The 14,911-nt window shown below is 37.7% G+C and overlaps 1 long non-coding RNA gene across 15 annotated transcripts in view; it reads left to right on the top strand.

The window, feature by feature from the left end:
- The window catches only part of LOC144280721 (uncharacterized), a 77,456-nt gene extending 64,348 nt beyond the window's left edge, over positions 1-13,108 (top strand). For 13 of the 15 annotated variants that reach the window (XR_013349140.1, XR_013349138.1, XR_013349137.1 and 10 more), the window contains 2 exons: positions 10,045-10,200; positions 12,735-13,108. This is a non-coding gene — a long non-coding RNA (uncharacterized LOC144280721). Of the gene's footprint in view, positions 1-10,044; positions 10,201-10,982; positions 11,117-12,734 lie in introns of all 15 variants that reach the window. The other 2 variants (XR_013349124.1, XR_013349131.1) reach the window with 2 other exon arrangements.
- The last annotated feature ends 1,803 nt before the right edge of the window (positions 13,109-14,911 follow it).

Here is a 14,911-nt window from a genome sequence, read left to right as displayed (position 1 = left end):
ACCATCATTGCTACCCAATTGTAGGACACTTTTATCACCCTCAGAAAAAACCTCTTACCTATTAACAGCCAAACACTGTTCCCCCTCCCTTGTTCTTAGACCCTGACAACCACAGATTTACTGTTTCTATGAATTTGTCTATTCTAGGCATTTGCTATTAATCAAATAAGACAAGAGGGTCTTTTATGTCTGGTTTCTGTCTCTTAGTTTCAGGTTTTAAAGATTTATCATGATGCATTATGTATCATTATTCTTAATATTGCTACATAATATTCCTTTGCATGGATATACCATATTTGTTTATCCATTCATCAGTTGATAGACATTAGGATTGTTTCCACCTATTGGCTCTTGTGAATAATGCTGTTATGAACATTGGTGTATAGTATTTTGTCTGGACATATGTTTTCAATTCTCTTGGGTACATACCTAGGCATGAAATTGCAGGATTATATGAAACCTTTATATTTAACATTTTGAGGACATCTCAAATTGCTTTTCAAAATGGCTACATGAAAAAAAAAAAAAAAACAACAACAACAAAATGGCTACATGAGCTAACAATCTCACCAGCAACAAATATGTGTTCTAGTTGCTCTACACCCTTATCAACGCTTATAATTTATGTCTGTTCTTTTATTTTAGCTATTCTAGATCATATGAAGTGGTGTCTCAATTTGGTTTTAATTTGCATTTCCCTAATTATTGATGACATTGTCTTTTCATGCATTCTCTGGTCATTTGTAAGTATTCTTTGGAAAAATGTTCATCCTAAACCCCAAGTAATTTTTTTTAAGATTTTTATTTTTCTTAAGCAATCTCTACAACTAATGTGGGGCTCAAACTCACAACCCAGAGATCAAAGAGTCACATGCTCTACTGACTGAACTAGCCACCAGGGACCCCCAAAACCCCAAGTAATTCTTATGCATATTAAAATTTGAAAAGTGCTTGCCTGGTAAGGTTTCAGATTACAAAGTCATTTTTATTTAGGGCAATGGCTCTCAGCTGGGGATGGTTATGGCCCCAGGGAACATTTGGTAATGTCAGGAAACATCTTTGGTAGTTACAACTGGGGGAGTTCTAACTAGTAGATAGAGGCCAGAGATGCTACTGACCATCCTATAACACACAGGACAGACTCTTATAACAAAGACCTATCCAGACAAAAATATCAGTTGTGCTAACATTAAAAAGCTGTGATCTAGGGTAGCCAACCAGCCTTTTCCCTAGGGACTGAGGTGTTTGTGAGGATGTGGGATTTTCAGTGCCAAAAATGGGACTGTCCCTGGGCAAACCAAGATGGTTGATCCTCTTACCTCACTGGGCTGTGTGGATCCTATGTTCTCAGCTTTTTTCCATTACTGGATGAAAGAGGGCCCATAGTGTGAAATTAAAGGCTGAAGAGCCAGAAAGGCAATTTCTCAGGGACTCATCTGCATTTGTTCCTGTTAGTTTCAGGGTGCTTCCTGCCACTCAGGGCCCTGCAGGGAATCCAAGCTTCCCAGCACACTTCTGCCTCTGCACCTCCATGCACTGTGAGCTGGGCCCAGCTACTAGAGGTTACTGAGTTTGCATGAGCTGCATGACTGCTGCCCAGCATTTGAGGCTTGCTGATGCCTTTAGTCCTCTCATTTGTTCTTTTAAAAGGGGTGTAACAATGGGAACAATACAGCATAGGGTGGGCTTTGTGGCATCCAGGGATAAAGGCACTAAAGCCATCACAGCCTCTCTAGTTGGAGAGTGGTGGGATCACAGGCTATCAGAGGCAGAAATGAACCTGAAGAGTGCTTTCAGTCTCTCATTTAATAGAGCCTGTGAGGCTCAGTGCTTAAACAAGGAATAGTGCACTGGATTCATTACCATTTGGGGGTCATGTGAGAATAATGTCCTTTTAATTGTCACGATGGAGAAAGAACCAAAACCCACATGGCCCACTGGGAAGGTTTGGTCATGTTTAGAGAATGAAGTGTTGGTGACCCTGCTCAGCCAGGTTAAATAGTGACAGATGGTTATGTTATGGAACAGAGCAGAGCTTCTCAAACTTGGGCATGCAGCAGAACCTCCTGCAGGGCTTGTTCAAACACAGCGCTGCTCCCTAAGGCTTCTGATTTGGTAGGTCTAGGGTGAAAGCTGAGAATTGCTTTTCTAGCAAGTTCTCACCCCACTAGAGTGAGAGACTGGATCCTTTCCTATCTTTGCTACTCAATGTGTTGTGCATGGGCGAGCAGCATGGGTATCACCTGGAAGCTGTGAGAAATGAAGGATCTCAGGCCCACTCAGGGCTGGCTGAATCAGAATCTGCTTGTTAACAAGTGCCCAGCTGAGCTGTATGCACAATAACATTTGAGACGTGCTTGTCAAGATTATGTAACGAAGGTGCCCATGTTTTTGTTGATCCTCTAAACCAGAGCTTGATCCACATCAAAATCATCCAAAAATCTCCTTGCCCAGGACATAACTGCAGCCAATTTAATCAGAACTTCAGCAAACAGGACTCATTGTTTTTAAAGTCTCCAAGTGATCTCAATGTGGCCACATTTTGAATCTCTGTTTTCAATACAATCAGCCTCCTCAGCACATTTAACCTAAGAGATCCTAGCAATACCAACGTGCTTTAAGAGGAAAGCCTGCTCACCTGCTCTACTTACTGTCTTGCAGTTGCCTCCAAATTTCCAATCACCTGCTTTGAACTTTAAGTTACATTTTCTGGCCCCCTCCTATTCGATGATCTGCTCTGGTTTCCCTACCTTGTCTACAAATTCTACCCTCTTGGTTTTAAAGCAGGTGGAAAGTATCTTCACTTCTAATACCCAAAAATCAGTATTAATGCATCTGGAGACTAGACTGTATACTTCAGAATTACTTGCAATACTTGTTAAAAATGCAGAACCCTGGTGCCCTCCCCTCTACCCCAACTGACTGAAGAGAAAATTTTTGTTTTCAGGGATCTTCAGTGTTACGCAAACAAAACCGTTGGTTGTGATGCACATATAAATTAAGGCACTGCTGAACTAGACTTTCTGCTATCCCTTCATCACCTTCCCCAGCTTAGTTCAGTTCACTATCTAGAAAGTGTCCTGCTTAAGCACATAAATCAAGAACTGCACATTACTGAGTGTGTTTTCAGCTCCACTAGAACAGTTATCTGTGCCACCCAGGCAAAAGCCAAGGCCTGACTCCAATATCCCACCTTCCTCACCACTGTGCAGTCTCCAGCAGATCTGCTGGGTGCCACCCTAGACTCCACCTCTCTGCTGAATTTGTAGTTACCAATGGAAGTTGGGTTCATAGGGTTAAAATATTTGCATTCCGTTGCTTCTTATAGTTCTATTTTCCTTTTGATGGTTATTTTGTTTACCCAATAATATTACACATTTTCTGTGTACAGGTTTTTGGTGTTCTGGCATAAATTTATGCCCTCAGGACAAGAGTTTTTTTTTCTTCTGAGACATAGAGTGGACTCATCTTTGGCAGATAATTTTCCAGCATACAGGAATGAAACAGGCCATAAAAATATTTTTTTTTCCATTGGGCTCATACATCATCATAGGAGAGACTTTTTACCCTAGGTTTGAAGGCCTATAAATAATTTCAACACAAACAAAGCAGAAAACAATCGCATTCAACTAATTTGCTCTGTTATATACAAGGGTGGCTAGCAGGAGTAACCTTGCAGGGAGTCCTGTACATTTTACCTGAGATCTGGTCTGCTATTGCTCCAATCTTGATTCTATTTTCATGAAAGAACCTTCCATGTGGGGCTCAGGAGTACTTTGCTCATGACTTGTCCCTGTTCTTCTGAATATAAACAGAAGGGTTTAGGTTTACCAAGAACACAGTTCTTTTTTCAAGCAGAAACAATGATTTGAAAGTGTTTTTTTGGTTTGAAAATACTATCGAAGTGAGAAGCAAGTGTAAAGTCCTATGAAAACAACAGGCTGGTGCTAAGGAGAGTGAGCTGTGAACTAGGAGATGGAATCCAGCCATTGCAACGATCTCATGAAAGCTGGCTCCATTTCCCTCATGCCACATGCTGGCATCAGCTTCAGTGTAAGCTGCAGCTGAAGCATTTACTCCAGTTACTGTTTGAAAACAACCTTGCTGACAAACAGGAACAGTCCAGGTTATCTTTATTCAACTTTGCCATTTGTTTCCCATAGACCAATTAGATTTGGCTAGAGGCCCACTTAACTGGTGATACTAATTTTCCGTTGAAGATTAAATTGTTCAAATGAGAGCCTCTGGTTTGGGGGAGAAGATGAAAGTGAAAAAAATCTTTGATACCTTGAGTGAGTATCAGAGCTGTCCCCTGATAAAACTGTGACAGAGGATCAGTTTTTCTTTGATGCCTTCCTGGCAACACCACAGCCATCCTAAGTGAAAATAAACCTGCTGATATCCAAAGTTGGCACTAAAATGGGAACCTATGGGTGGGGAGGAGTAGTTGTTCTTTGAGTATAAAACTTTCCTAGCCTTACCCTCCTGAACTCTCATTGATTGGTGCTTCCAATCTCCTCCTGTTGGGGAGGATGTGATACTTTCTTTAACGCTCTGACACAAAATGAGGTAAGTGAAGAAAATAGAAGTTTCATGAAGGTACAACTCAGGTAAGGCCAAAGCATACAAACAACACCTCACCAAACACTAGAAGAAAAAATAGGAGTGATAATATAAATTTAGATAATTCCAACTAACATTATAACATTTTATAGTTTGGGATCCCTGGGTGGCGCAGCGGTTTAGCGCCTGCCTTTGGCTCAGGGCATGATCCTGGAGACCCTGGATCGAATCCCACATCGGGCTCCCGGTGCATGGAGCCTGCTTCTCCCTCTGCCTGTGTCTCTGCCTGCCTCTCTCTCTCTCTCTCTCTCTCTATGTGTGTGACTATCATAAATAAAAAAAAAAATAACATTTTATAGTTTATTCTAGAGGACTCCCAGGAACTTCTTTTTTAACTACTGATATTTCTCCATATAGTTGAAGCATTATGTAATGGGATGGACATAGATTTTTGTCAAAAAGATTTGTCTAGCCTTGAATGAGGTAATGTCATTGAGCTACCATGCTCTCAGCCATTAAATTGTCACAAGGTGTGCTATATTTTAGTTGTGGTTGATCACAATCCTATTTGCCAAATATTCTACTTGGCATCCCATTTCATATTCAGTGTCATAAGCCATTTATGGTGATTTGAAACTACATGTTTATTACCAGAGCAAAAAATGGCCTATGAGACTAATAGAGACATTTGTATGAGAACTTGGGAGTTGCTTTTCATGTGGGAAGTGTTATTGCAGTTATTCTTTCTGTTCCTCAATTGCATATCGGGTATATGAGGATAGATAATATTGTTTTGTTCACAAGACAAGCAACACCTAGGTCTCTGGTGAGAAAACTGTACCCCACCTGGACATCCTATATTTCAGCTTGCAGTGGTGACCAAGGGATTTTCAGGTTGTCTCCTTAGGGAGACAAGTGTGTTTTGCATGTAGGAGGTGAACTGAGTATTTAGTACCCAAATAGTGCAGTGTAGAATGTATTTCTATTGGCTGTGTATTTCATTTTCCCTTTCTGTTTCTCCCTGTGGGAGGATTATATTTCCCTACCCTATAGAATGTAATAGTGACTGTCTGACTTATTTGTCAATAAAATGTTGGCAGAAGCAGTGTGCGTTGTGTCAGAGCAAAAGTTTAAGAGCCAACATGTGATTGTCCATGTTTCTTTCTCCTATAGCAACTTTCCAGTGAAAAGATGTTCTTTCAGTCTAGGTTCCAGAATGAACTAAATGTGGAGCACAGGCCATAGCTGATCTGTAGCATGAATACAAAATAAGCCTTTGTTGTTGTATGTCACTAACTTTTGGGTCTTTTCCTAACCTAGGTGTCACCTAGATTAGGATGACTGATATAGTACTTGAGGTTATTATGAATAACAAATAAGATAACATTAACCAGTTTCTAGAAGAGTGTCTGAAACACAATGTGGATTTAATAAAAATGCATTAGGATGAAGAGGTAGGTATAACTTTTAACCTACCATGAGGAAATGTATACCTTGTCATGAATACTTCAAAGTCCAGCCCCAAAGAAGCTCAGTTCATTCTCCTACCTGCATAAAGCTCTCCTCATAATTGTAATGTTTTGTCTGAGGATATGTTGTGTCCTTGGTCATTAGTACTAGGAAAAACTTTAGTCTTCCAGCAATGTTTGGCTTCCTTTTCTATGTTCTATAAACATAGAAACGTTCACAGAAATGATAAAAATCTAATGCAGCATGACAATGTTAATTTACCATTTTAATACATCAAAGTCATGTATAAAATATCATATACAGCATAATGGAGTTGATATGCAATAATTTATTTATATGTTTCCTGCATGAAACATGCTTGTATGTCTTTGAACCTTGGGAAATAATGTGGGGACAATTAATAAATTAGCTAGGAAAGAAATAATGTCTTTCATAGGTAACACAATTTGAGACCTTGGGCAAACCAAATAGCCTCTCCAAGGCTCATTTTCTCCATCTATAAAATGGAAAGAAAAATATTTTCTTCAGATAAATGTGAAGGCTAAGTGAAGTAATATATGCAAAAGGGTTAGGAGAGCACTTGGCATATAGTTGGCCCTCAGTACAACCACAAATATTAAAAACCTAACTAGGTGAATTTCTAATAGTTAAATTGTAGGTGGTGGTGTTGCTTTGATTGGTTGTTGCACAGTTTTTGTTTAGTTTTCGAAGGTGTTGTTCTAAACTCAACCACTACCAATTTTTGCCTGCTCTCTTCTAGGTATAATAACAAATTTCCCTTATGATAGAATGTCCTGGAATTTTCCAGCTAAAATTACCAACTCTAGAAAAATGAGAGCTAGTAAATGATTGGACAATAATATGAAGCCCTGATGTGTGATGTATCTCAATTTCAGAAAAATTATTTCCCTTTTGTCCCCTAGTCTTTTGAAGCAAGAGCATTTGGACAACCTCCCTGAATTATAGCCCTTTTGGTGTAGTTTAAATCATCATCACTCAAAGAGGCAGACACCATGACATACAGGATTAAGACATGGGTTAATAATGTCCCAGCCTTGGGGCTTGAGATTTTTGCCTTTCTCAAGCTCTGTGACCCTGCATATGTCACCTGACCTCCTTCTACTTATATTTCCTTTGTTGAAAAATTGTATTTTTCTCTTCTGGTATTTGTGGTTGTGAAAATGGGGAAAATTGTGTAAAGATCTTGGAAAATAATAATATTCTTAAGCATATTAAATAGTATGTCTTAGAAATAAAGATGACTTGGCTTTTCTAAACAGACATTAGGTATAATCTTAAGGCAAATAGACATGGTTGTAAGATGTTCATTTTAATGCCACCCTTATTGAACTTTATATACTCAATTTTCTTTTTACTAGTCCAGTTTTATTATTGGATTATCATTTAATTATTTTTAGGTCCTCCTCTGGGATAAAACCAGATTTGCCCTTGCGTTTTACTTTAAAAATCTTGTTCAATTTAAACCTGTATATTTCCTACTGCACAGAATCTACCTTCATAGTTTCCTAATATCCTTGGGTTTTACAAGGATAGGTTCATCCATAGAAAATATTTTATTATTCTGTTTAATTTTAAGTCCTTGTGTCATTGCAGAATGAATTATGATTTCTAGGAATTCACTGAGGAAGATGAAGAATGTCTAGTTTAAATTAAATAAATTTTGTAAAAGTAATACAATATTTTGATGGTGATGATGCTGATGTTAGCTAATATTTATTGACTACAAACTACATTGACTACATATCAGCACTGAGCTGAATGTAAATTTAAACATATTATATTATTTATTTTCAACAAGAGCCTTCTAAGTTAGATCCTGTTGTTATCCCAATTTTACAGATAAGGAAACTGAGGTTTAGAGCATTGTTTGCAATAGTTGCAGATCAAAAAAGTGGAAAAATCAGGCTATTCAACAAATTAATAGATTAAAAATGTCCATGAGCCTACACTGTTCTTTGCCTAAAATGTCCAAAACCAAATATCCATTAAAAACAAACAAACTTTGCCTTAGATTCTATAGACAATGAAGCATTCTTGAAGTCTTTAAAAAGTCACTTTGAGGAATGGGATAGATGATCTATACTGATAGTCTATTGTGGACAGGAATAATAAACAAGGAGACATGGAGACAACTGAATGCAAAGAGCCTGCAATAATTAAGCTCTTCAAGCTGGAAGGAAGTCAGGGGGATTGTGTTTACCAAAGTGGGCTCTAGCCCCACTCTGAGCTCCTTCCTGGCTGTTTAATCGGTTGCCTTCTGCAACCATCCCTATTTCTCCCTGAGATCCCTGAGAAGCTGGCTCTCTTATTTACTCACTCTCCACTAACTAGCAGTTTTGGAGATTACATTTGTCCCAACATACTCAAAAGTTAGTATTATGTTTATTGGTTATTCTTGGATATGCTGATAGTCCCTGGAGAAATGTAGTTATTTACTATCCTACTTAGAGACAGGTCTATCAGGTATGATTTGTTTCAATACTGCTCATGATATGATGAAGCATATGGCTGTGATGTGTAGAGGGATACCAGTGTATACCATGCTGAGATTTGCTTTCCATAGTTCTTTAAACCCCATTTGCTCACGGTTTGACCCATTTTCTGCATGTTGCTCATTTATCATAGATTGTTTTTTTTTTTTTTTTGAAAAGTTGCAGCATTTTATTTTTTACTTTTATTTTTTGGTATATTTTTTATTGGAGTTTGACTTGCCAACATATAGTATAACACCCAGTGCTCATCCCATCAAGTGCCCCTCTCAGTGCCCGTCACCCAGTCACTCCATTCCCCCACCCACCTCCTCTTCCACTACCCCTTTTTCGTTTCCCAGAGTTAGGAGTTTTGCCACTCTCTCTGATTTTTCCCCACTCATTTTCTCTCCTTTCCCCTCTGATCCCTTTCACTATTTTTTATATTCCCCATATGAGTGAAACCATATGATGATTGTCCTTTCCCGATTGACTTACTTCACTCTGCATAATACCCTCCAGTTCCATCCATGTCAAAGCATCATTTATTTTTTTAGTGTACTTACCATTTTTGTCTGTACTTTACAATCTGTGGCCCCTGGACAGAATTTACTCAATCTGACTTTTTTTTTTTTTTAAGATTTTAGTTATTTATTCATGAGAGACACAGACAGAGAGACACAGAGACACAGGCAGAGGGAGAAGTAGGCTCCATGCAGGGAGCCCGACGTGAGACTTGATCCTGGGTCCCTAGAATCAGGCCCTGGGCTGCAGGCGGTGCTAAACCGCTGAGCCACGCAGGCTGCCCCCTCAATCTGACTTTGATCTTTGACTGTCCTTTTCACCCTGGCAGGCAGGGTATCCAGAGAGTGTTCCCAGGGATTGCTAAATGGTTCAGGTTACTTTTTGCTCATCTTCTGTGTTTCCACCTTTGTTCCCAGTCTGAAGCATTAGAAAAAAAAAAAAATCACAGAAGTGTCTAGAGCAGAGTTATCTAGAGCAAAGATGCATTACTGGGCATGTAGCAGAAAGAACACATTTCTATTTAAAATAATGAAAACAATTAACTTCTTCCATTTTCATATTCTGAGGAAACTACAGAATTCACATAAGGAAGATAATTATTCTTTTACTGAGGATAATATTTATCATACTTTCTGGTCAAGAAACATAAAGGGAGCTAAACTGCTGTGCATAACAAAATAGTGACTGACCTAATATAAAATACCCTTGGAGTTCTGAGGACAGACCGGGAAGAAAATTTGAGTCTAATAAGAAGCAAAGGTATTAGGGAATTTTCATAAGTCTTTAAGAAGGGAGACTTAGAAAAACAGTGTCTTACAAAAGTGATAAAGTGAGGCTGATAGAATTTAGGACTAATAATGTCAGACATGCAACTATGCTACTCTGTAATTTCCCTTCATTTTCCTCTGAAGTATCCAGCAATGATTTATTAATCATAAATAGCATCAGATTTGGATTAGTACTTTCTTTAGGAATAAAAACTGTATTTTGCTTTAAGTCCTAGGAACTCTTTGGAGACATGGTACAAAGTCGAAGAGAAGTGCATGAAAAGACACCAGGAGTTGGAGAAGACATTAGTTGCTGCACAAACAGTCATGTAGGGCTCCTTAGGAATTAGGAGAGTACCAAGGAGGAGATTCAGTTTCTTTTCTAGGTCAGTTATTTGGGGACTGGGTCCATTTATTTTCCTTGAATATTAAAGAAAATCATGTTCTTGGGAGTTTTTTTTTTTTTTTTAAAGTCAAAGTAGTTATTACATTTTAAAAGAGACTCGAGGTCCTCTACAGCCCGGTGTCCCCAGACCAGCAGTCTGTATAGGAGACTCCGCAGGAAGAGCCCATCCTCCCCGGCCCAGGGCCGCCCTCCCGGGGGCTCCTCATGGTTCTAAAGGGGATGATGCTAAAGCCCTAATGGGGACCCTGCAGAAGAGGGGGGTCACTGCTCCCAGATGGAGACATCTGCCAGTCTCAGGGGTCAGTGCCAGCTGTCACTCAGTGGCCCCTGAAACAGCTCACGTTCCACTTCTCTGCAGTGGTCTTGGGGACAACTTGCAGCAGCAGCTTTAAACTTAGGATTCAGTGACCAAGCACAATTTTCCTTTATTTCCTGTGCATCAGACTCCATTACATATTCTTGACTTGCCTAACAGAACGTGCTGTTGCTTGGCCTCAGTGAAAAATATAGTGTTTCTGTGTTTTGCCCATCTCTAACAGCACATGGTTAGAGGACTTGAGGTCACTTGGTTTCATGGATCACAGAATCTGATATAAAACAGAAAGAAAAATGGATTCAGATAGAGTTTAGATACATACATGGACAAAGTAGATTCATTCAAAGAATGCCAATCAGAAGTTAGGAGAGGTTATTAAAAGTTATTGAAATGTATTAAAGGAAATTAATGAGCTTTTAATAATATATCCTGAGTCTTTAAAACAGATTACAAGAAACCCCCACAACTTCCCATTGATACTGTTGCTGAGAACAAATTGCCAGTAAGATGATATCTACAGAGCAAGGTGTAGGAGTTCTACATTTGTGCCTAAGCCCAATTATACACAGAACTGTGAATGGTTAGCATCTAGCATTATTTTCTTTAATGGCATGTTTATTTCTTTTACTGTACTTTTAATAACCTATTGTTATTGTGTTCATTTGCCTGTTGCCTGAATCCCATGACTAACATTTAATATTCTTGAGGGCAAGGCTTTATCTAAATAGTTTGCTGCTATATCTTTGGCAGATAGCACCCGCTCTATAAAAATTCATTGACTTGAATGAATGAAGTTAAAAAGTTACAGAAGATACAGATTTTATGACATTTGTTACTTACAGGAACAAAATAAACAAAGTAATGTTACAGGTAACAAAGTGAAAACAACTGTACCACACAAAAGCATGATATAGCTCTCCATAACCTGGCACCACTCTGTAATGTAATGATTTATTCATTGAGCATAGAGATTATTTTTTTCAGTGTATGGCTAATGCACTGCCGGTTCCTAAGGTCTGTGCCATCTGGCAATACAATTTTTCTTTTTTTGAAATAGAAATGTGTAAATTGGGCTTTGGAAATTATGAATCTGGAATATATTAAGAAGCTGCACAAAGACAATTTTTGAAAAATTCAGAATGTATTCATATAAATTGTTAGTCCATCAAAGCAGGCCACATTCAAATGATGTTACCATTTTTCAAGTGTTTTGAACATCTCTCTTTTGAACCGTCACAGTCACATAGAAAAATGTTCTTCAATGTCTCTACCCTAGGTTTTTTTCCCCAAGCATCACAACTTGAGTTGCTATGTTTGACAGTATTCACAAGAGTCTACAATATTTTATGAATATATTGCATAAAATGTTTCAGGACATAGTGGTCTCACTATACACACTTGGTTACATTGAAAGCCTCAACATCCACTTAAAGTTTTCAGTTTTAATATGTTTGCTAAATGACCAGTCTTAAAACTTTCCCACAGGTAAGTTATAAGCATACCATATGATCAGTGAGACCATCCCTAGGTTTTGACTGTATGCTAATACTCCTGCTGTCAATTGACTGATGGATTCATTTAATGGAGACTGGCATTTCCTGTGGCTACAAACATTACAATAAAGATTACTGAGAAAGGGAAACATCTTTATTCTTTATTTTTTTAGCAATATGAGAGTATCAGGTCTTTGGAACATGAGAACCTGTAGATGAAGTAAGATTTCATGAAGACAATTATGCCAGTAAATCCCTAAGTAGAAGAGCGTATTCATTCATGATGGCGGAATATATAATTTTTTTGTATTGCTAGTAGACACCAAAAGTTAATGTACATTCATGCACATATGTATGCCAAGAAACTTGCCTTCTGTGCTTTGCTGTGGGTTCAAAAGCCTCTGGGGTCTTTTAAATAATTGTCAATCATCTACTCTTAGCCAAGATAGCTTAGAGTTTCATTTAAAAATGTTTATTCCATCTTTGGCCTAGGAGGGAAAGTAGTGGCAACAGAATTTCTTACTGCTTTTATATATACTTATTATAATATATAATATTATATATAATATATTTTATTATATATTGCTTTATTATATATTGTTTTATTATATATTTTATTATATAATATTATATATAATATATATCCTTCATATATAATATATACAGAGAAAAGAATGTGATTTTCTTTTCCCCTCTGCTTAACAGATCTAAACTTGGCAAGAGAAATAAGATATCATTTTACTACCAGCTGCGCACTCCATGAAGGCAAGAAGTTCTCATTCTGTCTGGATGCTGATTGGCTTCAGTTTATAAAGAACCTGTTCCACTGAAGCTGACCTATTTACCCTTCTATTTCTTTTTCTTTTTCTATAAGCCTATGTTAAACAAAAACTTGCTTGTCACTAGACATCTTTTGGCTCACATGAAAATCACAGAGCAGAAGTGGAGAGAACTACTTTCTTGATTAAGCAGTTAGATCATTTTTCTTAAAAGTGTCTGGGACTGCATATGGTCCAGTGCATCTTTTCCTCCACTATGGCCTCCAAAACCCTCCTCAGAATAAAGTCCTTACTTTCTCAGATATCTTTTCAGATTTCTGCATATCTGGTGGGGAAAAATATAACAAAGAGTGAAAACCATAGTGTATGTAGCTTTCATTTATTATTAGTTAAGAGTGTGCTTATTAAATAAAAAAGCCTGTCATACACTGCATTAAATGATGTATTGTGGCCAAGAAAGTGGAGTGTGATAATATTCTGTTGTGTAAATGGCAGGTTCAATTTGAGCCTCACACTTGAAAACTAAGGTGATAATAGGAATATTATGGCACATAAAGAATAATTCAAAGACTAAGAATGCTTTGCATAGAGAGAGAAAACTCAAGGAGAGTATAATTTGAATACCTAATAGGAGAAAGAGAAAATAAACCTGTTCTGCAACATCATTAATGGATAAAATTAGAATATAGTACAGGTATGGGGTTATTGCGAGGGGTAGACCAAAGAAAGGAAGAGCTATTATACCCAGTAACTTCACAGTTATAGCTCTCTGGCTGCCCCAATCCCTTACTTCCCATGTTCTGGCACTGGTTCTCTCTCTTGACTTGCTGGAATTCAATCAATTTCCCTATCAGCACAAACAAGCTAGATAAACACTGCCTTCTTTGAACAAGGCACAAGCACTGTAAAGTACAAAAAAACAGGTGTTTGTTTTTGCTTGTTTTGTCTTTTTTGGTCAAAATCAAAGATAAATCAAGCTCTAGCAAAGTTTATAGGTGGAAATGACAGATTAACAAAAGAAATAATAAAGAATATCTTTGCAATTAACAATTTTCCCAATGCCTCTACATATGAAACAAAGAATTTTAACCCCAAATTGATTTAAGCTGGCAGTGTTTCCATACTTGGTGGAAACCTAATTCTGTTTTTCAGTCTTTTCCCTAGGTTAAAACTATTTCTATTGGCACAAGCCACACTGTAATTCTGTAATCTATAGCTGACTTCAATTGAAATAAACAATCTATAAAGTGGAATATTTATCTGCTATTTTCTTTCTCAGGGCAAGGATTTCTCAGGGTCAGATAGAGTCCAACTTAATTTGAATATTTATCTATTACAATACCAAGAGAAGAGTTCCTTAATATATTATTTTATAAATAAAACAAAAAGATTTATCAGTTTCTCTATTGTTCCATAACAGATACCTTAAAACCTAATGGCTTAAAACAATAAACATTTTAATATATGTCAAAATTTTATACATCAGGAATTTAGGCAGAGCTCAGCTGGGCAATTCTTTCCATGTAGTGTACACAGAGGTGTATCATAGTATCAACTGAGAGACAGTTTGGTCTGAAGGATCCAAGATGGCCTCATTCACATGTCTGCCACCTTGGTGAAGAAGAGTGGAAGACTGGGCTCATTTAAAGCTATTTTCCAGAGTACCTAAATGCAACTTTTTCAGCATGGCCATCTGAGGGCAGATCAGAATTTGCTTATGGCCATTCTGGGCTCTCAAAAAGTGGGTTCTAAGATATAGGAACTAGAAGCTTCCAATCTCTTAAAGCCTGAGGCCAGAAATCATATTCCATTGGTTAAACTATCACAAAGCCCTCCAAATTTCAAGTGGAGGTTACATGGAGCCCACTTCTTAATGGAGGAAAAGTCAAAGAATTTGCAACTATTTTTAATCTTCCATAGTACTACTGTGGAAGTCTATGGGAATGGACATAAATATATGTACAATAAACTCTACATGTACTCTCAGTTCTCATAAAGAATGAACATTGGTCTGGCTGGACTTGTGTCCTCTTGCACTGTTAAATTATGCAGATTTTTCTGCCTCATGTGGTACTTCTTTCACACCTATTTGTTATGGGATGT

The sequence above is a fragment of the Canis aureus genome, chromosome 12 (assembly GCF_053574225.1).
Source record: "Canis aureus isolate CA01 chromosome 12, VMU_Caureus_v.1.0, whole genome shotgun sequence".
NCBI lineage: Eukaryota > Metazoa > Chordata > Mammalia > Carnivora > Canidae > Canis > Canis aureus.
This window is presented reverse-complemented; position numbering and strand designations above follow the sequence as displayed.